The 24,243-nt window shown below is 35.2% G+C and overlaps 1 long non-coding RNA gene across 3 annotated transcripts in view; it reads right to left on the minus strand.

Annotated features, from left to right (window-relative positions):
• LOC132667304 (uncharacterized) overlaps nt 1–24,243 on the minus strand; it is a 171,112-nt gene that overhangs the window by 65,445 nt on the left and 81,424 nt on the right. Inside the window, exon 5 of one of the 3 annotated variants that reach the window (XR_014137706.1) lies at nt 14,675–14,761. The exons of the other annotated variants lie outside the window; for them this stretch is intronic. This is a non-coding gene — a long non-coding RNA (uncharacterized LOC132667304). Of the gene's footprint in view, nt 1–14,674; nt 14,762–24,243 lie in introns of those variants that run through there. 3 annotated transcript variants of the gene reach the window in all.

The following is a 24,243-nucleotide window of genomic DNA, read 5'->3' on the forward strand; positions in this document are numbered from 1 at the left end:
TTTCTTAACTTTTTGTTGCTAGTACAGTTGACCTTTAACAATGTGATGGTTGGGGATGCCACCCTTACACACTTGAAAATTTGTGCATAACTTTTGACTCCCCCAAAACTTAACTACTAATAGCATACTGTTGACTGGAGGCCTTACCAAGAACATAGTCAACTAACACACATTTTGTATCTTATATGTATTATATACTGTGTTCTTACAATAAAGTAAGGTAGAGAAAAGAAAATATTAGTTTTTAAATTTTTTTAACATTTATTGATTATTGAGAGACAGAGAGGGACAGAGTGCAAGCGGGAGAAGGGCAGAGACAGAGGGAGACACAGAATCTAAAGCAGGCTCCAGGCTCCAAGCTGTCAGCACACAGGCGATGCAGGGCTCAGACCCACGAACCACGAGATCATGACCTGAGCCAAAGTTGGACACTTAACCGACTAAGCCACCAAGGTGCCCGAAAAATATTTATTAAGAAAATCATAAGAAAGAAAAAATACATTCACAGTACTGTACTATAAGAAAATCCATGTATAAGTGGACCCATGCAACTCAAACCCATGTTGTTCAAGGGTCAACTGTATATAGAAATAAAATTTCATTTTCACACAGATTTTGTATCCAGTGACTGGGCAAAATTCACCTATTAGTTTAAATAATTTATTTTATTTACATTGGATTTTCTATTTATGCAAATATATCTGTGAATGATAACAATTTCATTTTCTCCTTTTGAAATCTTTTTACTTCTATCTTCTTTTTCTTGTTATAGTGCATTGACGAGGTTAAGTTCTTCATTACAGTATTGAATATAAGTGGTAAAAGCAACATTCACTCAATCTTGCAGCAGTGGGGGGGGGGGGTACTTTCAATATTTCATGATTAGGTATGATATTTGCGTTAGATTTATTGTAAATATTCAGTTAAGGAAGTTGCCTTCTATTCCTAGCTTATGATGAATTTTATCAAATGCTTTCCATTGTTCTATCAAATTTCTCTCCTTTATTCTTGTGATGAACTATATTGATTGATTGAATTATAGTGATGGATTTTAGATGTTAAACCAGTTTTGCCTTGCTACAATAACTTGTACTTAGTTGTTATATATTATCCTTTTCATAGATTGCTGCATGCTATCATTTGGATAATATTTTCTTTAAGATTTTTACACCTGTGCTCATGGGAGACATTAGCTTGTAATTTTTTTCCCTTGGAATGTCCTTGTCAAGTTTTGGTATCAAAGTTATGGTAGCCTCACAAAATAAATAGGAAGTACTCCCTTTTCTTTTATATTACCTGGAATTTATGTAAGATTAGGGTTATTTGTGTCTTATATGTTCATAAATTGACTGTAAAACTTCTAAGCATACAGTTTTCTTTGAGAAGTGGGAAATTTTCTAATTAAGGATTTAATTTTTAATTTAATTTTTTTTAATTCTAGTATAGTTAACATATAGTATTATATTTGTTTAAGGTATATATACAGTGATTCAATAATTCTATATATTAAGTGCACATCAACCAAAGTGTACTCTTAATCCCCTTTACCTATTTCACCCATCACCCTACACACCTCCCCTCTGGCAACCATGTTTGTGGCAACCATGTTTGTTCTCTACAGTTAAGAGTCTGTTTTTGGTTTCTCTCTCTTTTTCCCTTTTTTAATTTATTTTGTTTCTTAAATTCCACATATGAGATACATCATATGCTATTTGTCTTTCTGTGACTTTTTTTCACTTAGCATTATACTCTCAAGATCCATCATGTTGTTGCAAATGGAAGATTTCATTCTTTTTCATGGCTGACTAATATTCCATTATACATATCTGTCACTTCTTCCTTATCCATTCATCTATCCATGGAAACTTGGGTTGCTTCTATAATTTAGCTATTGTAAATAATGCTGCAATAAACACAGGGGTGCTGGTATCCCTTTGTTTAGTGTTTTTGTATTCTTTGGGTAAATAGTAGTGCAATTACTGGATCATAGAGTAGTTCTATTTTTAATTTTTTGAGGAATTTCCATACTATTTTCTTCAGTGGCTGCACTGCATTGCCAGCAGCAGTGCATAAGTATTCCTTTTTCTCCACATTCTTGCCAATACTTGTTTCTAGCATTTTTTTATTTTAACCATTCCAACAACTGTAAAGTGATATCTCACTGTGGTTTTGACTTGCATTTCCCTGATGAGTGATGTTGAGCATCTTTTCATGGGTCTGTTGGCCATCTGTACATCTTCTCATGTTGTCTGCCCATTTTTTAACAGGATTATTTGGGTTTTTTGGTGAATTGTTTAAGTTCTCTATGTATTTTGAATATGAACACTTTACTAGATGTGTCATTTGCAAATACATCTCCCATTCGGTAGGATTTCTTATAGTTTTGTGTTACATTTCCTTTGTTGTGAAAAGCTTTTTATTTTGATGAAGTCCCAATAGTTTATTTTTGCTTTTGTTTCCCTTATTTCAGGAGACATATCTAAAAAGATGTTATGGCCAATGCCAGAGAAATTACTGCCTGTGCTTTCTGCTAGGATTTTTATGTTTTCAGGTCTCACATTTAGGACCCTAATCCATTCTGAGTTTATTTTTGTGTATTGTGTAAGAAAGTGGTCTGGTTTCATTCTTTTGCATGCAGTTATCAGCTTTCTCAACACCATTTGTTGAAGAGACTTTTTCCCACTGCATATTCTTGCCTCTTTTGTCAAAGATTCATTGACCATATGATTGCAGATTTGTTTCTTGGCTTTCTATCCTGTTCCATTGATCTATGTGTCTATTTTTGTGCCAATACCTTACTGTTTTGACTACTACAGTTTTGTAATATAACTTGAAACCTAGAATCGTGATACCTCCAGCTTTGTTTTTCTTTTTCAAGATAAATTTGGCTATTCAGAGTGTTTTGCAGTTCTATACAAATTTTAGTAATGTTTGTTCCAGTTCTGTGAAAAATGCTGTTGGCATTTTGATAGGGATTGAATTACATCTGTAGATTGCTTTGGATGGTATGGACATTTTGACAATATTTGTTTTTCCAATCCATGAGTATGGAATTTATATCATGTTCAATTGCTTTCATCAATGTTTTATAGTTTTCAGAGTACAGATCTTTCACCTCCTCAGATAAGTTTATTCCTAAGTATCTTATTCTTTTAGATGCAATTGCAAATAGGATTTTTTTTTAATTTCTCTTTCTTTTAGAAAAAAATATTTATTTATTTTTGGGAGAGCACAAGTAGGGGAGGGGCAGAGGGAGGGGGACAGAGGATCCGAAGCCAGCTCTGTGCTGACAGGCTGACAGCAGCGAGCTGGATGTGGAGCCCAAATTCATGAACCATGAAATCATGACCTAAGCCAAAGTTGGACACTCAACTGACTAAGACACCCAGGTGCCCCCTTAATTTCTCTTTCTGTTGCTTCATTATTAACATATAGAAATGCAACAGATTCCTGTATGTTCATTTTGTATCCTGTGGCCTTACTGAATTCATCTATCAGTTCTAGTAATTTTAGGGTTTTCTATATATAGTATCATGTCATCTGCAAGTAGTGGAAGTTTTACTTCTTCCTTACCAATTTGGATGGCTCTTATTCATTTTCTTGTCTGACTGCTGTGGCTAGAACTTCCAGTACTATGTTGAATAAAGTGGTAAGAGTGGACATCCTTGCCTTATTCCTGACCTTAGCGGGAGAGCTCTCAGTTTTTCACCATTTAGGATGATATTTGCTGTGGGTTTTTCATATAAGAACTTTATTATGCTGAGGTATGTTCCCTCTAAACCTACTTTGTTGAGGGTTTGCATCATGAATGGATGTTGTACTTTGTCAAATGCTTTTACTGCATCTATTAAAGTGATCATATGGTTTTTATCCTTTCTCTTGTTGATGCATCACATTGATTGCTTTGTGAATATTGAACCACCCTTGCATCCTGGGAATAATCCCACTTGACTGCGGTGAATGATTTTTTTAATGTATTGGTGTATTTGGTTTACTAGTATTTTGTTGAGGATTTTTGCATCTATGTTCATAAAATATATTGCCCTGAAGTTCTCTGTTTTGTAATGCTTTGTTTCTTAAGATGTTTTTTATTTTTATGCAATCTCTACACCAATGTGGGGCTTGAACCTACAAGCCAAAATCAAGAGTCTCATGTTCCACAGATTAAGCCAACCAAGCGGCCCTGTAGTGTTGTTATCTGGTTATGGTATCAGGTTAATGCTGGCCTCATAGAATAAATTTGGAAATTTTCGTTCCTCTTCTCTTTTTTTGGAATATTTGAGAAGAATATGTATTAACTCTTCTTTAAATGGTTGGTAGAAACAACCCATGAAGCCACCTGGTCCAAACTTTTGTTTCTTGGGAGTTTTATTACCTATTCAATTTTGTTACAGCTAATTGGTCTGTGCCAATTTGCTATTTCTTCCTGATTCAATTTGGGTGTTTATCTGTTTCTAGGAATTCATCCATTTCTTCTGGGATGCCCAATTTGTTGGTATATAATTTTTCATACTATTCTCTTACAATCTTTTGTATTTCTCTAGTGTTGGTTGTTATTTCTCCTCTTTCATTTCTGATTTTATTTGAGCCCTCAATTTTTTTTGATGAGTCTGTATAGAGACTTATCAATTTTGTTTTCAAAGAATAAGACTTTGGTTACAGTGATCTGTTCTATTGGGTTTTTTTAGTTTCTATTTCACTTATTTTTACCATAATCTTTATTATTTCCTTCTTTTTTGCTAAGTTTGGGTTTTGTTTGTTCTTCTTTTTCTATGTCCTTTAGATGTAAGGTTAGATTGTTTACTTGAGATATATCTTGCTTCTTGATATAGGCCTGTGTTGCTATAAAGTTCCCTCTTAGAACCACTTTTGTTGTGGGGTGCTTGGGTGGCTCAATCAGTTAAGCATCCGACTCTTCATTTCAGCTGAGGTCATGATCTCATAGTTGGTGAGATCAAGTCCTGAGTAGGGCTCAGCACTAACAGCATGGAGCCTGCTTAGGATTCTCTCTCCCTCTCTCTCTCTCTCTCTCTCTGCCCCTCTCCTATTAGCACTCGCACTCTCTCACTCTCTCTCTCTCTCTCTCTCTCTCTCTCAAAATAAATCAGTAAACTTTAAACAAAAAAAAGAACCACTTTTGTTGCATCCCAAAGATTTTGGATTTTTGTGTTTTTATTTTCATTTTTCATTTATCTCCATGTATTTTTTAATTTTCTGTTTGATTTCTTGGTTGACCCAATCATTGTTTAGTAGAATGTTGTTTAACCTCCATATATCTGTGCTGTTTTCAGATTTTTTTTCTTGTGGTTGTTTTTTAATTTCATTGCATTGTGGTCAGGAAAGATGCACAGTATGACTTTGATCTTTTTGAATTTGTTGAGACTTGTTCTGTTCCCTGATATGTGATCTATTCTGGAGAATGTTCCATATGCACTTGAAAAGAATGTATATTCTGCTGTTTTAGGATGAAATGTTCTGAATATACCTGTTAAATACATCTGGTCCAGTGTGTCATTTAAACCCACTAGTTCTTAGAGGTGGCCATGTGTTTATGCTGGGGGCAGGGGAGGAAAATGGTGCCTGTCAGCTCCTTTGTTCCTGGAGGAATCTGCTAAGGACCCCGGTCCCTCCAGGACAATCTCTGAGATGAGTAAACAATTCTCTGTCACCTATGTCCTAGGCATTTTTCAAACTGCTGCTTCTATGCTATATCCCTGCAGGCTGTTTCTTATACTGTCTCTTTAAGGACAGTTTCCTCTCACCTTCCCAACTCTCCTGGAGCCAAGCCTGCAGATTTTTAAAATTCCAAGTTTTAAGTCCCATTGGTTGTAGGAATTCACAGAACTCAGCCCCTATAGTTTTCAAAGCCAAACGTTATGAGGATTTGTTTTCCCTGTGCGGGCTCCCTGGTGTGATAGTCTATTTCTCTTCTATCTCTACACCTGCAAGTCCATCCCTCCTGTGAACAGTCTGCAAGTCTGTTTATCTCCCCACTGCGTCTCTGTCTTTCCTACTCTCTCCAGTGCAGCCTCTTCTGTACATTTAACTGTGGAGTTTGCTCTGCCAGTCAGTCTTTGGGTCATTTCCTGGGTTATTTAATCTGATGTGAGTGTTATCTCGTTGTATCCAAGGAAGGAGGTAAGCTTAGGATTCTCCTATTCCACCATATTCCCAGCAAAAACCCTAACAGACTTAATTTTTAATATGTTTTATATTTCTTCCTGTTACAGATTTGATACACTGTGGGGTGTTTTCTTCCAGAATTTGTACATTTCATCTGTTTTTTCAAATGTATTAACATAAAGTTGCTCATAATACCCTCATACTAACTCTTTTAATTTTGGTAAAGTATATATAACATAGTAATTATAACTTTAACTATTTGTAAGTGTACAATTTAGTGGTTTTAAATACATTCACAATATTGTATAACCATAGCACTCTCTATACCCAAAACATTTTCATCATCCCAAACTGAAACTCTGTACCTATTAAGTAATAATTTCCTGTTCCCTCTTCTCCTCAACTCTTAGTAACCTTTAGTCTATTTTAATTTTCCTATTCTAGGCACCTACATTAGTGGACTCATACAATATTTATCCTTCTGTGCCTAGCTTATTTCACTACGCATAATATTTGCATGGTTAATCAATGTTATAGCATGTATCATAACTTCATTCCTTTTTATGGCTGAATAATATTCTATTCTATACATACACCATATTTTGTTTATACATTTGTCTGTTGATGGACACTGGGTTATTTCCCTAATGACCAACGTGTTGACTATATTTTCATGTGTTTATTGTCCATTTGTATATCTTCTTTGGAGAAATGTCTATTTGAGTCCTTTATCAAGTTTTGAATTGGGTTGTTTTAACAGTTTTTTATATATTCTGAATATTAATCTCTTATCAGATATACAATTTGCAAATATTTTCTCCCATTTTATAGGTTGCCTTTTCACTTTCTTGATTGTATAGACTTTGATGCACCAAAATCCTTTTAAGTTTATTTATTTATTTTGAGAGACAGAGACAGCACAAGTTGGGGGAGAGTAGCAGAGAGACAGGGAGAGAGAATACCAAAAGTAGGCTCTGCACTGCCAGCACAGGGTTCCATCTCACAAAACTGTTGAGATCATGACCTGAGCCAAAACCAAGAGTTGAACGTTTAACCAACTGAGCCACCCAGCTGCCCCTGATGAACCAAAATTCTTAATTATTAAAAACTATTTTTCTATTTTTCTTTTATTTCATGTGCTTTAGGTGTCTCTTATCACTTTTTAATAACTGTATTAAAAGTATTGCCACCCCCATTTCCATTCCTGATATTGGTCATTTGTAACTTTTTTTATATAATGGCAACAGTTTGTCAATGACATTCATCTTTACAAGGAACAAACTTTTGGATTTATTTATTTTCTTTATTATTCCATTTTTTATATTTAATAAATTTCTTCCCCTATCCTTTAATTCTTTCAATCTTATTTAGGTTTAATTTTCTAACTTATTAAGATAAATATTTAGTTCATTGCTTTTCTGCTTCTCTTTTTCTAATATATAAATGTAAGACCATATACATCCTTCTAAGCTCAAATTTGCCTACACCCCACAAATGTGATGTATTATCATTATTATTTAGCCAATACATTTTATAACCTCATTGTTATGTATTCTTTCCTATGGGTTATACTGCTGGAGAATATCAGTGAAAATGGTGAAAAGAGGAATTCCAAAATTCTGCCCCTTCATAAAAGTGATGAAAAAAAAAAAAAACCTGTCAGAATCAGTTTTTCAGAACTCTCAAACTTAACCAAAGGCTGCAGTAACATGGAAAGCACTTATTCCAGAAAAATATTTGAATCTCAGTAAGAACAGAAAATTTCATGGCATTTTAACTTATCCTAGTCCCATCTCCTACTGACATCTGTTTAAATGTAATTTATATTCTAGCATACGGTCAATTTTGGTAAATGGTCTGTGTGTAATTGTAAAAATGCATTTGGTTGTAGTTGGTATAGTGATCTATATGTGTCATTTAGGTCAAGTGTATCAATCATTTAATCAAAATTTGTATAGTCTTACTGATTTTTTTTGTCTGTATATACTATTAATTACTGATAATTAAAATTTCCCACAATTTGTATTAGTTCTGTCATTTTTGTCTTATTGGTTTAATGCTATATTATTTTTAGGCACATATAAATTTAGAAGTTCTTGATCTTCCTACTTTATTGACCATTTTATCATTTGAAAACATACATCTTTATTCTTAACAATACTTATTATAGAGTCTACCTTGCCTGATATTAACTTTCTTTTTCTTAGTTTCATGTTGCATGTATTATTCCAACATTTCAAATTTCAAGTTTTTTGTGCCCTTATGTTTAAGGTCAGCCTCTCAAAGCAGCAGATAATTGAGGGTTTTTTTTTCCTGAGTCTGACAATCATTGTCTTTCAGATGAAAAACTTAGTCTATTTATATTTAATATAATTATTAATATATCTAAGGTTTTTACATTATACTTGTGTTTTTTATTGTATTTTCTGTGTATGTTTTTTCTCCTTTCCTGTTTTCTTCTGAATTACTCAATTTTTTTTAATTATTATTCCATTTCCCCTTTATTAGCTTTTACTTTTTAGATTTCTCCACTTTCTATTAGTGGTTATCCTAGAGACTACTTTCTACATCTTTGACAAATATAATTGAGTACCTTTACTAATTCCTAGACAATGCAAATATCTCCTTTCTTTATATTATTTATTGTTATGTATCTTAAATTGACAAACATTTTAAAACTCACACATTATTATTGTATAGCCAATATTCATTGATATTTATATTTATATTTACCCTTTCCATTGCTTTTAATTCCTACCTGAATTCCCATGTGTCTGTACTAAATTATTTTCCTTCTACTATTTACTATTTCTTTTAGTGTAGGTCTGCTGGGAACAAGTTTTTTTTCTGTCTTTGGATTGTTTCTTGTTTGTTGTTTTACCTCAAACGTCTTTATTTTAATCCTTCAAAATATAAGAAGGATATTTCTACTAGGCTAAAGAATGTTAGGTTGAAACTATAAAAAGCTTATGAAAGAAACTGAAGAAGACACAAAAAACTGGAAAAAGATTCCATGCTTCTGGATAGGAAGAACAAATATTGTTAAAATGTCAATACTACCCAAAGCAATCTACATATTCAATGCACTCCCTATCAAAATAACACCAGCATTCTTCACAGAGCTAGAACAAATAATCCTAAAATTTGTATGGAACCAGAAAAGACCCCAAATAGCCAAAGCAATCTTGAAAAACAAAACCAAAGCAGAAGACGTCACAATCCTGGACTTCAAGCTGTACTACAAAGCTGTAATCATCAAGATAGTATGGTACTGGCACAAGAACAGACACTCAGATCAATCGAACAAAATAGAGAACCCAGAAATGGACCCACAAATGTATGGTCAACTAATCTTTGACAAAGCAGGAAAGAATATCCAATGGAATAAAGACAGTCTCTTCAGCAAGTGGTGCTGGGAGAACTGGACAGCGACATGCAGAAGAATGAACCTGGACCACTTTCTTACACCATACACAAAAATAAACTCAAAATGGAAGAAAGACCTCAATGTAAGACAGGAAGCCATCAAAATCCTCGAGGAGAAAGCTGACAAAACCTCTTTGATCTTGGCTGCAGCAATTTCTTACTCAACATGTCTCCAGAGGCAAGGTAAACAAAAGCAAAAAATGTACTATTGGGACCTCATCAAAGTAAAAAGCTTCTGCACAGCGAAGGAAACAATCAGCAAAACAAAAAGGCAACCGACAGAATGGGAGAAGATACTTGCAAACGACATATCAGATAAAGGGTTAGTATCCAAAATCTATAAAGAACTTATCAAACTCAACACCCAAAAAACAAATCATCCAGTGAAGAAATGGGCAAAAGACATGAATAGACACTTCTCCAAGGAAGACATCCAGATGGCCAACTGACACATGAAAAAATGCTCCACGTCACTCATCATCAGGGAAATACAAATCAAAACCACAATGAAATACCACCTCACACCTGTCAGAATGGCTAACATTAACAACTCAGGCAACAACAGATGTTGGCAAGGATGCAGAGAAAGAGGATCTCTTTTGCACTGCTGGTGGCAATGCAAGCTGGTGCAGCCACTCTGGAAAACAGTATGGAGGTTCCTCAAAAACTTAAAAATACAACTACCCTACAACCCAGCAATTGCACTACTATGTATTTATCCAAGGGATACAGGAATGCTGTTTCAAAGGGACACATGCACCCGCATGTTTATAGCAGCACTATCAACAATAGCGAAAGTATGGAAAGAGTCCAAATGTCCATCGATGGATGAATGGATAAATAAGATGTGGTGTATAAATATATATATACTATGGAGTATTTTTCGGCAATCAAAAAGAATGAATTCTTGCCATTTGCAACTATGTGGATGGAACTAGAGGGTATCATGCTAAACGAAATTAGTCAGTCAGAGAAAGACAAATATCATATGACTTCACTCATATGAGGACCTTAAGAGACAAATCAGATGAACATAAGGGAAGTGAAGCAAAAATAATATAAAAACAGGGAGGGGGACAAAACATAAGAGAGTCTTAAATATGGAGAACAAACAGAGGGTTACTGGAGGGGTTGTGGGAGGTGGGATGGGCTAAATGGGTAGGGGGCATTAAGGAATCTACTTCTGAAATCATTGTTGTACTATATGCTAACTAATTTGGATGTAAATTTAAAAAAATAAAAAATAGGGGCACCTGGATGGCTCCGTTGGTTGGGCGACTGACTGCGGCTCAGGTCATGATCTCACGGTTTGTGAGTTCGAGCCCCACGTCAGGCTCTGTGCTGACAGCTCAGAGCCTGGAGCCTACTTCAGATTCTGCGCCTTCTCCTCTCTCTGCCCCTCCCCTGCTCATGCTCTGTGTCTATCTCTCAATAATAAATAAACATTTTTAAAAAGTTAAAGTAAATAAATAAATAAATAATAAATAAAAAATAAAACAAGTTAAAATAAAAAAATTTTAAAAATTTACAAAAGAATGTTAGGTTGAAAGATATTTTCTTTCAGAACATTATGTACTTTTTCATTGCTTTCTGGGTTTGATAATTACTCCAGAGAAGTCAGCTGTCAAAGTTGTTGCTGCTCCTTTTCTCTTTTCTGTCCCTGACTGCTTTTAGATTTTTCTTTCTGTCTTTTATTATAAGCAGTTTTACTACAATTCACCTAGGTATGGTTTTCTTTGTATTCATACTGCTTGGGATTTGTGATGCTTCTTGAGTCTCTAGATTAAAGTCTTACACTTTGGATGAAAAATACTCAATTTCTCATCACATATTGTATCTATTCTATTGCTTCACCTCTTTCTGAGACTCCAATTACACTTACATTAGACCTTTCAATTCTGTCTTATATACCTTCTGTGTTGTTTCCATTTTTCCTTTTCATGCTTGAGTCTGAATTTTTTCTGCTGATTCATTCTCCAATTCACTAATTTTTTTCAGTTTTGTCTAATTTGTGGTTAAATTCACCTATTGAAAATTAAATTTGTTATTTTATATTTCAGTTGTATAATTTTCTTTTTTTTTTCTATTTTTTAGTCCAAATTTTCGATCTCATCATTCGTATTTTGAACATATTAATGACAGTCATTGTTAAGTCAATGTCTGATTCATCCAATACCTGGATTCCTATGGGTTTGTTTTGTCTGTTTTTTCTCTTGGTTTTTTACTTTTTGAGCCCAGTCTTTAGTATGCTTACTAAGGTTTTATCCACTAACAAGCATTTTGAAGCAACAGTTTGAAGGAACAAATTGAGGCTTTAAATGTCATGTACTTCCAAAGAGTATTAAGTTGTGCTTCTATCAGAAAAAAATCGAGGCTGATTACCTTAATTCAATTATAATCAATCTATTTCAAAGCTGAGTTTCAGCCCTTATGATGGTTTCTTTACATTCAGCCATTTCTCTTAGAATATACTCCTTCAGGCTTCCCAAATGAAGCTTTCATGGTTAATAAAGGCTCCTGCTCTTTAATGGCATTGAATTTAAATTTCTGTATCCCCAGTGAATAGAAAAAACTGAGGGCTCTGTTTAGATTCTTAGTCTTTTAATCATAATTTTCTGCTCAATTTCTCAACCTCTCAAATGCTGCTCCAAAATCAGTAAATCCTGCAAAGGACAGAATTACAGAATTTTGGACTGATTTCAATGCATTTATTTCTCTTGGAGATCTTGGCCTTCAACCCCAATGGTCTTTTAGTTCTCTATTGCTTTCAAACAAATATTTTCCCAAAATATGTTTGTGATTTATCTAGCATTTCTAGTTGTTCTCAATGGGAAAGTAGGTCTTCATATATGCTACTTTATTATTTAAAAAAGTAATTTGGCCTACTTATTTGTAAAAGGGCTCTTTCAAAGTATGTTGATATAATGATTATATAGTGTTTAGAGTAATAAGAACAAAGTGCCATATTTATTTTTTCTGGGAAAATATAACTGTTAGTGTATTTCACATACTACAAATACAATATATGTTCACTGCAGAACTCTGGAAAATTAAAAAACTGTAAGGAAGAAAATAAAATCACCCATAAGCTCACCATCCAGAGGTAAATCCAGCTAGCCATTTTCTCTTCTCTTATTTTACTCTATAGGTTTTCCCCCCAAAATATTATTATAATATATACAGTGTTTTGTAATCTTTTTTGCTTAAAATATATTGTAAACAACGTTCCAAGTCATTACATTTTTTTCTGAATTCTTGTTGTTGTCTTAGGTAGTACCATAGTTTAATAATAAATTACCATTATTGGACACTAAGATTGTTTCTCAATTTGGGTTTTTTATAAACAATATTTAGAGAATTATCCTCATACACATGTATGAAATATTGTCTAAATATAAATTCCTATAACTGGGATTACTATGTCAAAGAGTACAAACATTTTAAGATTTCTGATCCATATATGTAGCTAAATTGCCTTCTGTAAAAATTACATCAGCTGACTCCCATTCAAGAGTATACAGGGCACCTGGGTGGCTCAGTCAGTTGAACATCTGTTCAGGTCGTAATCTCATGGCTCGTGAGCTCAAGCCCCGCATTGGGTTCTGTGCTTCAGGTCAGAGCCTGAAGCCTCCTTCTGATTCTTGTCTCCCTCTCTCTCTGCCCTTCCCCTCTAGTGTTCTCTGTCTTTCTGTTGCTCTCTCTCTCTCTCTCGCTCTCTCTCTCAAAAATAAATAAACATTAAGAAAATTTAAAAAAAGAGTATAAGAGTGCTAATTTCCCTATACCATCTATCACTAAATAAAATCCATTTTTATTGCCAATTTGGTAGATAAAAATGTGTATCTTTTATTTGCACTTTTGGTTGGTGGAGAAATTTGATTAATAACTCAATTCTTAATTAGTTGCAAAACTAATTTGCTAACCATACAGGATACTGTATTACAAGCATTGAAAATTACCTTTATTCTTTAGTCACAGAATTTCCTAGGGATCTAGTAATTTTATAAATTATACACTGCCATGGTTTGGAGATTACTGCTTATTTATGCCTGAATACATGTGCTATGTAACTGCAATGAAAAGGCCATTTAGTCAGTACTATCTCATCATCTTCTCTTCCTAAAAATGCATCACTAACATACATAAATGGATTCACAAATGCATGGAGGAACCAGAGGAGACTGGTTAATCATGAGAAGAAGACCACAGAAAGAAATAAGCAAAGTGGCACAAAAAAACGATAATCTTTAAAAAGTTTGGAACCAAATAACATCAAATCAACAAATATTTATTGAAGCTCCACATCTTTTTCATTCTTGATTCCTGTATTAGTTTGTATTTTTGGCAGGTTGCTAATAGTCAACCTTCTCTCAAAAGTATTGTTAGGCTCTAACATGTCTACAAGTGCTGTCCTCAGACTCTCTATTGCTGACTGGTATCAATCACATAAAGTTATGTAAATCCCTATTCTATAGAGAAGCAAGAGGCAAAATCTTCCTGCCTGGCATTTCAGTGCAGTCAAACTCAGCCACAATAGCAATAGCTACCATGTTCATGTCCAGTATAACAACCAATAAGGAGACCTTAAGTTTCTTTCAGAACCCAGAGAGCACATAATATATCTTCCATATCTTCACAAATTTTTTAACAAAATATTTTCACTCTTATTCTAATTTTTAAAATATGCATTATAATCAGAATACAAAGATTTAAATACAAAATAGTATCACCTTATGCCAATATCACTTCATTGCATTTAATAAATTGAGTCCAAATTATAAAATTATACATAAAAATTCAGAAAGCAGCATAGTGTAGTGGTACAGGGCAACTTGAGTTCAAATCCTGCATTAAGCACCTACTAGATGTGTGGCCTTGGCATATTTTTTAATACCTCTGTGCTTTATTTTCTTTGTGTGTAAAAGGAGAATAATAGGAAGTACTTTATAGGGTAGTTGTATTATATGGATTCACACATGTAAAGACCAGTAGTTGCTAGCACACAGTAAGCACCATAAATTGTGTTTGTTATTATTATTACTATTATTATGAGATAATAAAAGAGACTGTCCATGAGCATTTAGTGAAAAAAAGTAATTATCACCAGCAACCAAAATCTATTCATAATAAATTAACTTTTATTTTATACAACTACCAATTTGAAAGATATGTACACCTTGCTCATTCCTCTTTTTGAAATTTCAGTTTTTACCTGTGGAAAACAAGTTAAGAGAAGGACTTTACTTCCATAATTTAAGAGATTTTTTAAAAGAACCTAGGAAGATAAGGTATTAATTCAACAATTAAAAAGCCTGATGCCTTTAACCCTGAAGCACCTTGTTTCTTGCTTACTTGTGACATGTCATAGAAGTTATTAAAGCAATCAAACTGTCAAGAAAATGCCTCCAGGATCTCATAGAGCAAAGACCCCTCCAGGGACTCTAAACTCTGAGTGGAGATTAAGGAAAGACCAGCAATATTCCACTGTAATAAATGGCGATTGTCAATAAGGAGAAAAAACAAAATGGAAAGTGACAGTATCTAAAAAAGGCAATATTTTCCTTACTTATTTGCTTCATATGTTAGATCTTGTGTTAACCTTTCCTACAGGCATTGAATTCATCCATATGCCAACCTTACATACTCAAAGCACTGATGTCTGAATAAATAAGTGTTTCTGTGTGCTCATGTAGGTGTATATTTTAAAGAAAACTGGTTTTCTCTGATTTCTTAATCCTTTTCTTTAGATCCGGAATTCTTAATAAGTAACTTTCTTTGAAAAATAATACAAAAAGAGAGGGAGAGGCAAACCATAAGAGACTCTTAAATACAGAGAACAACCTGAGGGTTGATTGGGCAGAGGCAGTTAAATAGGTGAAGGGCATTAAGGAGGGCACTTTTCAGGATGAGCACTGGGTGCCATATGTAAGAGATGAATCACTGGGTTCTACCGTGAAGCCAAGACTATACTGTATTGCTAACTAACTTGAGAATAAAAATAATAATAAAATTAAATAATAAAATTAAAATAAAATAAAATAATAAAATAAAATAAAATAAAAAGTTTCTTTGAAACCGCTCTGGTCTCAGCAAATATGCAAGCACTGCCACCTACAGGTAGCTACCTATTTTGAAGCAGTCAAACCACAGAGATTGCCATAACATTTGAATGCCTTTCTAAAGTAAAACAAATAACACACAACTGAGCATTCTGGCTGAAGTTCTGAAACCATCCATCACCCTTATACTCTCTTGAGAAGTAAGTAATAACAAGAAAAACTTCCCCGAAACTCTTCCATGAAATTTCCCTTCAGCTTTGCTTACAGGTTCCTTAATCTTTCTTCTCTTTCTCTTGTCAATGGCTTTCATCTTGGTTGCTATCCCCTTTTACAGTATGTTATCTGTAAAACTTATTTTAAATTATAATAAGCTCTACTTTTAAAATTACAAAAATGGATTTAATTTGACACACTACTGTCATCAGTTACTCTTTGGTCTTTACTTAGATGATGAACTTCATATGAAATCTTTCTCATAGATTAAAAAAAAAAACATTCAATTTTATTCTGTTTCTCTCATCAGTCTCCAGTCACCAAGAATCTATTAGCCTGTCAGGACTGGCAGAAGCCTTGGTTGGCACTGGATTCTAGAATCTTCTAAGCACACTAACATACAACCTTTCATAAAACAGTAAATAACCCTAAAAGGCATTCACATTTGGCACCTCCTCTACACAATCTTGTTCTTTAATTTCTTCTCCCAAAACTACTAAAGCCCAATAAAAGATTTACTGACTCTTCCCTTTCTACTTTACCTATTTAAGCAGGCTTATTTGGCTGTGGTCTCACCAATTCAGCAAAAACAATTAATCACCTAAAAGCAACAGGAGATTGTCTGTGTCCTATGATATTGCCTTCATCTTTCATTAAAGAAAATTGGAAATCCAACTTATTGGCTATCATTTTCCAGACTTTGCTGATAAAGTACAGGTTTTGAAATCCAGTAAATGTTCTTGTGAGCAGAGGTGACTACATAACTTGTAAAACAAAAACATGGAGTCTCTTGTTCAAAATACTGGGGGGGGTGGGGGACAGAATTGCTATTAAAGTTATTAAAATATAAAGTTTTTTCCTTTCTTCCATGGTCTCTCTCTTAACTTGTTATGGTGTTTTTTATTTACTACTTAATGTCATCTTAAGTTTTAAAAAAAATTAAAATTTTAAATTATTAGCCTGACTTTTACTATTCATGTTTACCTTATGCAATAACAGTTTTTAAGTACAAGAGCATTTAACAATATGCAAAATCATTTAAATTACACAACTGATATTTCATGTCATACATTCATATGTAGTTCATTCTTAGCATAAGAATGGAAACTCTACACAAAACTAATTTAACTGTTTAAGTTTCATTTCCTTGCAGCCACTCTGGAAAACAGTGTGGAGGTTCCTCAAAAACTTAAAAATAGATCTACCCTATGACCCAGCAATAGCACTGCTAGGAATTTGCCCAAGGGATACAAGAGTGATGATGCATAGGGGCACTTGTACCCCAATGTTTATAGCTGCAGTTTCAACAATAGCCAAATTATGGAAAGAACCTAAATGTCCATCAACTGATGATTGGATAAAGAAATTGTGGTTTATGTACACAATGGAGTACTACGTGGCAATGAGAAAGAATGAAATCTGGCCTTTTGTAGCAACGTGGATGGAACTGGACAGTGTTATGCTAAGTGAAACAAGTCATACAGAGAAAGACAGATACCATATGTTTTCACTCTTATGTGGACCCTGAGAAACTTAACAGAAGACCATGAGGGAAGGGAAGGAAAAAAAAAAAGTTAGAGAGGGAGGGAGCCAAACCATAAGAGACTTTAAAAACAGAATAAACTGAGGGTTGATGGGGGGGAGGGGGTAATGGGTATTGAGGAGGGCACCTGTTGGGATGAGCACAGGGTGTTGTATGGAAACCAATTTGACAATAAATTTCATATATTAAAAAAAATAATAAAAAACATAAATAAAAAAAATAAAAAATAAATAAATTTCTTGGTACCAGTACATTCTACCAACACTTTCTACCTTTGGCTTACTATTAAGTATGGAAGGACTGAAAAGAAAAGGAATTGTGGGTTACCCTATCTTTCCTTTTCTTTAACTCACAGAGAGTTAACACAGTTTTCCATGGGCATTTGTGTTTCTTAGAATGCCACTGCCCTCCTTCCACATTCAAACCAAATTTTGGTTCAAAAACAGTATGTCTTCTCAGAGCTGTCAGCACTCCTACTTGGTCATAGGCATAACACTTAGCCTTGTACTTGTCTGAGTCTCACTGAACACCCACACATCATTCATTCACTGGAATTCTGTGTTCATGGAGCATGTTAGCTCCATTAAGTGAATGGAGTGGGAAGGTAAGGTGGACACACATGTCAAATGTACCACTGTGCTGGGGCACCTGGGTGACTCAGTTGGTTGAGCGTCCAACTTCAGCTCAGGTCACCATCTTGCAGTTTGTGAGTTCATCTGTGCTGACAGCTCGGAGCCTGGAGCCTGCTTCAGATTCTGTGTCTCCCTCTCTCTCTGCCCCTCCCCTGCTCGTGTTCTGTCTCTCTCTCCCTCTCAAAAATAACCATTAAAAAAAAATTGTTTTTAATGTACCACTGTGCATGTTCATGTTCCATTGTCCCACTGGATTTCACTTACATAACACAAGCTCAAAGATAAAATTATTAATAATTTCAAGACAGTGACAATAGAGCATTAAACCAAGCAATGGGCCCTTCTGAGCATAGGGCCCTGTCTGACTACACAGGTCATAAAACTAGACCTACTTATAAGATTTATTAGGGCAGAAAAGTGTCTTTTTCTTTAATAAGCAAGAGGAACAGAAACTATGTTTATTGAGTATTTACTATGTCCTGAGCACTAAGTTAAATCCTTCATATACACCACCTCATTTCATCATCAAATAACACTTTGGGGTGGGTATATTTATCCCTGTTTACAAAAGGGGCACATTCAGGATTTTAGAGGCTAAGTGATTTGCCCAATATCTCTTATCAAAAAGGTGCTGAAGGGGTTCCTGAGTGGCTCAGGTGGTTGAGCATCCAACTCTTGATTTTAGCTCAGGTCATGATCCCAGAGTCATGGGATCGAGCTCCACATCGGATTCCACACTGAGCATGGAATCTACTTGGGATTCTCCCTCTCTCTCTCTCTCTCTCTCTCTCTACCCCCCAGCTGTTCTCTCTCTCTCTCTCTCTCACACTCTTAATAAAATAAAATAAAATAAAATAAAATAAAATAAAATAAAATAAAATAAAGTAAAGTAAAATAAAATAAAATAAAATAAAAGGTGTTGATGTAGATATTTTAACACAGGTTTGACTGATTTTAAATCCCATCACATCCCACTAGTTCCTCAAAGGAGTTAGCTCATATTTTGAAGCACAAAATATTTTTTTAAACATTTATTTATTTTGAGAGTGGGGAGAGGCAAAGAGAGAGGGAGAGAGATAATGCTAAGCAGGCTCCACACTTAGTGCAGAGCCCAGAATGGGGCTCTATTTCCCATACTGTGAGATTCTGACCTGCACCTAAATCAAGAGTCAGATGCTTTAACCAACTGAGTCACCCAGGTGCCCCCAAAATATTTTTAAATTGTTACTTTCATATTTCACATATATGCATATATATCCTAATAAGACCAAGTATGAATTAATAAAATAGCATGATTCACATACTATTAAAAAAGTATCTCAGGGCCCTGGGGTGGCTCAGTCAGTTGAGCAACCAATTCCTGATTTTGGCTCAGGTTGTGATCCCAGGGTCGTGGGCTTGAGCTCTGTATAGGCCCACTTAAGATTCTCTCTCTCTCCCTCTGCCCGTCTCCCCTGCTCACTCTTGCCCTCCCTCCCCCCTCCCTCTCTCTCTCTCATAAAAAAGAAAAGTATCTCATCTAGGTTTCTAGTTTAATATGACAAGGTAAGAACACATTTACTTCCTCTCCCTCCTGAGCCATCATTAAAATGATAATGCCTTTTTTTTTCTTTAAGATACAAGATGCCAACTACAAAGAACAGAATGGAAAATGTCAGTGAATAAGCAATTTCAAAATTCAAATAAAAATGCACAAAGAAGCAAGCAGTATGAATCCATCTATAATGTTCAAAAATAGGCAAAACTAAATAACTGGTGTTTAGGAATATATGCATAAATGATGGAACTATTTTTAAAAGCAAAAGAATATTTAACACAGCCTTCACTATAGGAGCTATCTCTGGACAGAGAAGGGAACTATGACAAAGAGAACACAGGAGCTTCTGTGGTGTTGCTGTTTCCTTTCTTACCTGGGGTGATAGGTACATGGGTATTCATTTTGTTAGATATTTATAATATGTAAACTATAAAAATACTATTTTTGAATGTATGATGTATTTCTCCCAAATGATTAACTTCTTAAAAAAATACTACATTCAAAAAGTAACCACAAAACAGTATATACAAGACAGTGCCAGATAACAACAACAACAATTCAACAACAAAAACTTTTGGAAATTAAAATTGGATTGTCAAATAAAAATTCAATAGAAAAGTTAGACAATAAGTGTAAAGAAATGCCCCAGATTATAATACAAGGAGACTGAAACATGAGAGAAAAGATAATAGAGTCAAAGGATTATTCCAAGACATTTTACATCTCAATAAGAATTTCAGAAGGAGACATAAAAAAGAAAGAAACAGAAGTGCTAATAGATAATTTCTTTAAAGATGGATCTAATTTGGGGCACCTGGGTGGCTCAGTCGGTTGAGCGTCCGACTTTGGCTCAGGTCATGATTTCGCAGTCTGTGAGTTCGAGCCCCGCGTCGGGCTCTGTGCTGATGGCTCAGAGCCTGGAGCCTGCTTCAGATTCTGTGTCTCCCTCTCTCTCTCTGCCCCTCTCCCGCTCATGCTCTGTCTCTCTCTCTCTCTGGCAAAAATAAATAAACCTTTAAAAAAATTTAAAAAAAAAAAGATGGATCTAATTTTCAGACTGAAAGGACTCATTCTGTGGCCAGGACTTAGAAATGTCCTGGCAAAATGTCCTACCTCTGAGGATAAAAAAAATAAACCCAAAAAGCTGCCAAGGAGGAAAAAAAGTTTATCTACAAGGGAATGAGAATCACAGATATTAACTTTCTCATCAGAACGTGGGATGTGGAAAGGCAATGGGGCAAGGCCTTCAAAATTCCCAGGAAAGGGGATCCTGGGTGGTTCAGTCGGTTAGGCATCTGACTTCGGCTCAGGTCATGATCCCACGGTCTGTGAGTTCAAGCCCTGTGTTGGGATCTGTGCTGACAGCTCAGAGCCTGGAGCCTGCTTAAGATTCCGTGTCTCCCTCTCCCTCTACCCCTCCCCCACTTATACTCTGTCTCATTAATAAACATTAAAAAAATGTTTTTTGATTTCCAGAAAAAACTATTTTTTATCCCAGATTTCAATAGCCAACCTAATAATCACTCATAATTCATAATAAAAAACATTTTTGAACATGCAGGAAGTCAGAATTTTACCTTAAGTGTACCCTTTCTTAAGAATAGAAATTTATTTTCAGAGAATAGAAAAGTATTCCATCAAAACAAAGAAGAAAACCTGGGGGTCCCCAAAATAATGATTCCCACCCCAAGAGAGCAATTCCAGGATGATAACCATATAGCTGTGTTAGAGAGACCTAGTAAAGATTGGAGCCAGAAGACAGAGGGTGGGAGTGGAATGATTCAGGAAGAAGATGAGAATAAATAGAATAGATAATATGAATGGGAGTTCAGAAAAACTTGAGGATAAAACAAAGACATTTGGTAAGGTGTAAAAAGGAGAATTTATTTGAACAGGAACTTTCTCCATTGAGTGGCACAGGCGTAGTAACTTGAATACCACAGACAAGGAAATAAAATACTAGTATATCACTTGGCTCTATAATGAACCATTTGCATGTGTGCCCATGTCAGTCTACAACCTTCAGGAAGCAGTAGTCAAGTCAGAGTTAGAAGTGCAAGAGATGTACTAGGTGGAGATACCTATGAAAGATAAAGGGGAGAGGGAGTAGAAGTAAGCAGGAAAAGCTTTCAATGTTCAGTATTATTCTGACACCTGTAAAATGAAAGGAAGAAAGGGCGGCTTGAGTAGGAAGAGCCTAGACTATGATACCACTCTAAAAAACTCTCAACCAGCCCAACAGGGAGCCAAAAAGCACAGGTTTCCCTCTGCATGAGTCTCATTTTGGGCAGCAATGGCCAGCATCTGAACCTCTACCATGCCCAATCATTGGCTAGAGTTGCCCTGAGATAGTCAGGGAGAATGTATACTCTGCTTGAACACTTTAACAGCTCTCAAAGGCACCACAGCTGTCTGTACTCCTTGCTGCAGAAGTTCTCTTAAAAAGAGACTTGAATTGCACACTTCCTCCAATATATACAACACTGTGACTCAGACCTCAAGGTCTGACCTCAATACTAATTGTATCCAATTACTTCATTAGCTCAAAATCCAATTGTTTTCAATGATATGCACTGCTTTGTGTCAAGTCCAGATATGTATAGTCATTTGCTACCCCCTCAAAAAAAAGCAGGAGTTGGGGGGAATTTGGCTTACCCAATATACCCAATCACAGGGAGGTACAGGATAACCACAATAAAAGCTATTCAACTATCAAATATCTTCAGTGATATGAAATACACTTTATTTGGAAAAACCTCATGAAGGTCACTCATATAGATTATTTTCTCATTTACATTTGAATAACACAGTCGTGGTGTTGAGTGCCTCTCAGAATCATCAGTGATAACTGAGACTGATCTCTCCATTATCCTTGATTTCTCACCTCTCCCCAAGGGGGAAGTTATATTCTGCACCAAGCCTTAGGAGAGGAAATAAAGGCAGGTCCAAGGACCAAAAGGGTTCATGATAATGGATAAACTAGATTGAAAGCATTATATATAAGTAATTGTGTATCTTTAAGATTATTTAACAGGGGGCATATTTTTATGAGATAAAACTTTTATATGATATGTGTACTTAAATTAAAAATTAATCTTAAATTTGAAAAAAAAAAAGGTCCTATATTGTAAGAATTCCCAGAGCTCATAAGTGTCTCCATTAGCCAATCTAGAAGACATCAATTCTGCTGTCTGCATATCCATTATCCTCACAGGCCTCTGGTTCTTCCCTCTAGGGGTTTCTTTCTTGTCCATTATCCTCCTTAGATACATCTGAAGCGTGTCTGCATAACTTTCACAACCTACTTCTAACCAACGTAAGTTTGCAGACTTGAAAGTTGCTTTAGAGGTCAAAAAATCACAAGCTTCAGCAGCCCAGGCACATGGTTATTTGTCAATAACATTCCCTCAAAAACTCACTAGGCTTCTAGCCTTTTTGTTTTCAAGGGATAAACACAGTCAAACACAACCAAGGTGGTTTCAAGACCTGAGGACTGACATTTTATTTACTATCTCTGTGCTATGCCTACAACACTCTCTGGCACAACCAGCAGCTATTGGAAGCCAACTGAGACTTGGGTGGCAAGGCAACGCCCTTAATCTTATCTCCTCAGCTAGAAAGCCTCCCAGTCTGACTGTGATGCTTGAAAAGGTTTGGGGCCCTATTCTTATCTTCTGCTAAAAATGACAGTTCCATAACTGCTTGAATTTGAATCACACGATCAGTTGACTTTTTTCAGGTGGGCAAGGCCCCAAATTACCAAACCCCTAGTCATCTGAGATTGCCTCAGGCACAAAGTCTCTCAGCAGAGTTATATTCCTTTCCATTTTTACTTGCAAACTAGCTAGTTCTAGCCTGAGTTCTCCTTGCTGTTGTAGGGTCTTTTGAAAGAGATAAGAAGCAGGCAACAGACACTGAATTTTTCCCTCCATTTTCCCTGGAGAGTTATTGGCTCACTTGGCCCATAATCTGCCAGTCCAGGTATCAGAGGTATACTTGCCACCATTTTGCTACACCATTTAAAAAAAAAAAAAAAAGTCGCCCTTTTTACATTCTGCAACATCTATATCCTTGAAACCAAATGCACCTATTTAAGTTTCTGTTTGTGCAGTAGTACTCCACTTGCACATACCAAATTTTAAATTAATTAGGATATAGGTTTAGCTGCATGAAGTAGAAACCTGAGTTAATGTACCTTTGAAAAGATAGATCATTTCTCTCTTACAAAACAGCAGGATAGAAGTAGGGGGCACATATTTTCTAAATGTTCAGGAAAAACATATCACCAGTTCAGACTTTTCATAATGAGGGAGGATCATTTGCCTATCTTAAAATAACATGACTCAGTGCTTATTTTTAAAACAAGATTTCTAAAATTGGATAATATAAATAACAAAAATGAGTGAGCCACTTTTTATGGACACCCTATAGTTTTATAGTTGTTAATCTAAATTTAAAATTTTATATTTCTCCCTTATGGCAAAAACTGTAAGCCACCATATGCACAGACTACACAGTGAGTTGGATTGGCTCTCTCATAGCCTTTGAGGTGTATTACAAGAGTCCCAGCCATTATCACCTTTCTTTTGTTATTTTGAAAGGGTTTTTTTTAATACATTTTGGCTACAGTATCAGTAGTAGATTATACTATAATATTGATAATTTCTACTGTATTTATTCATTTATTACTAGACCTCAACCACAGTCTTC

The sequence above is a fragment of the Panthera onca genome, chromosome B2 (genome assembly GCF_046562875.1).
Source record: "Panthera onca isolate mPanOnc1 chromosome B2, mPanOnc1 haplotype 2, whole genome shotgun sequence".
Lineage (NCBI taxonomy): Eukaryota > Metazoa > Chordata > Mammalia > Carnivora > Felidae > Panthera > Panthera onca.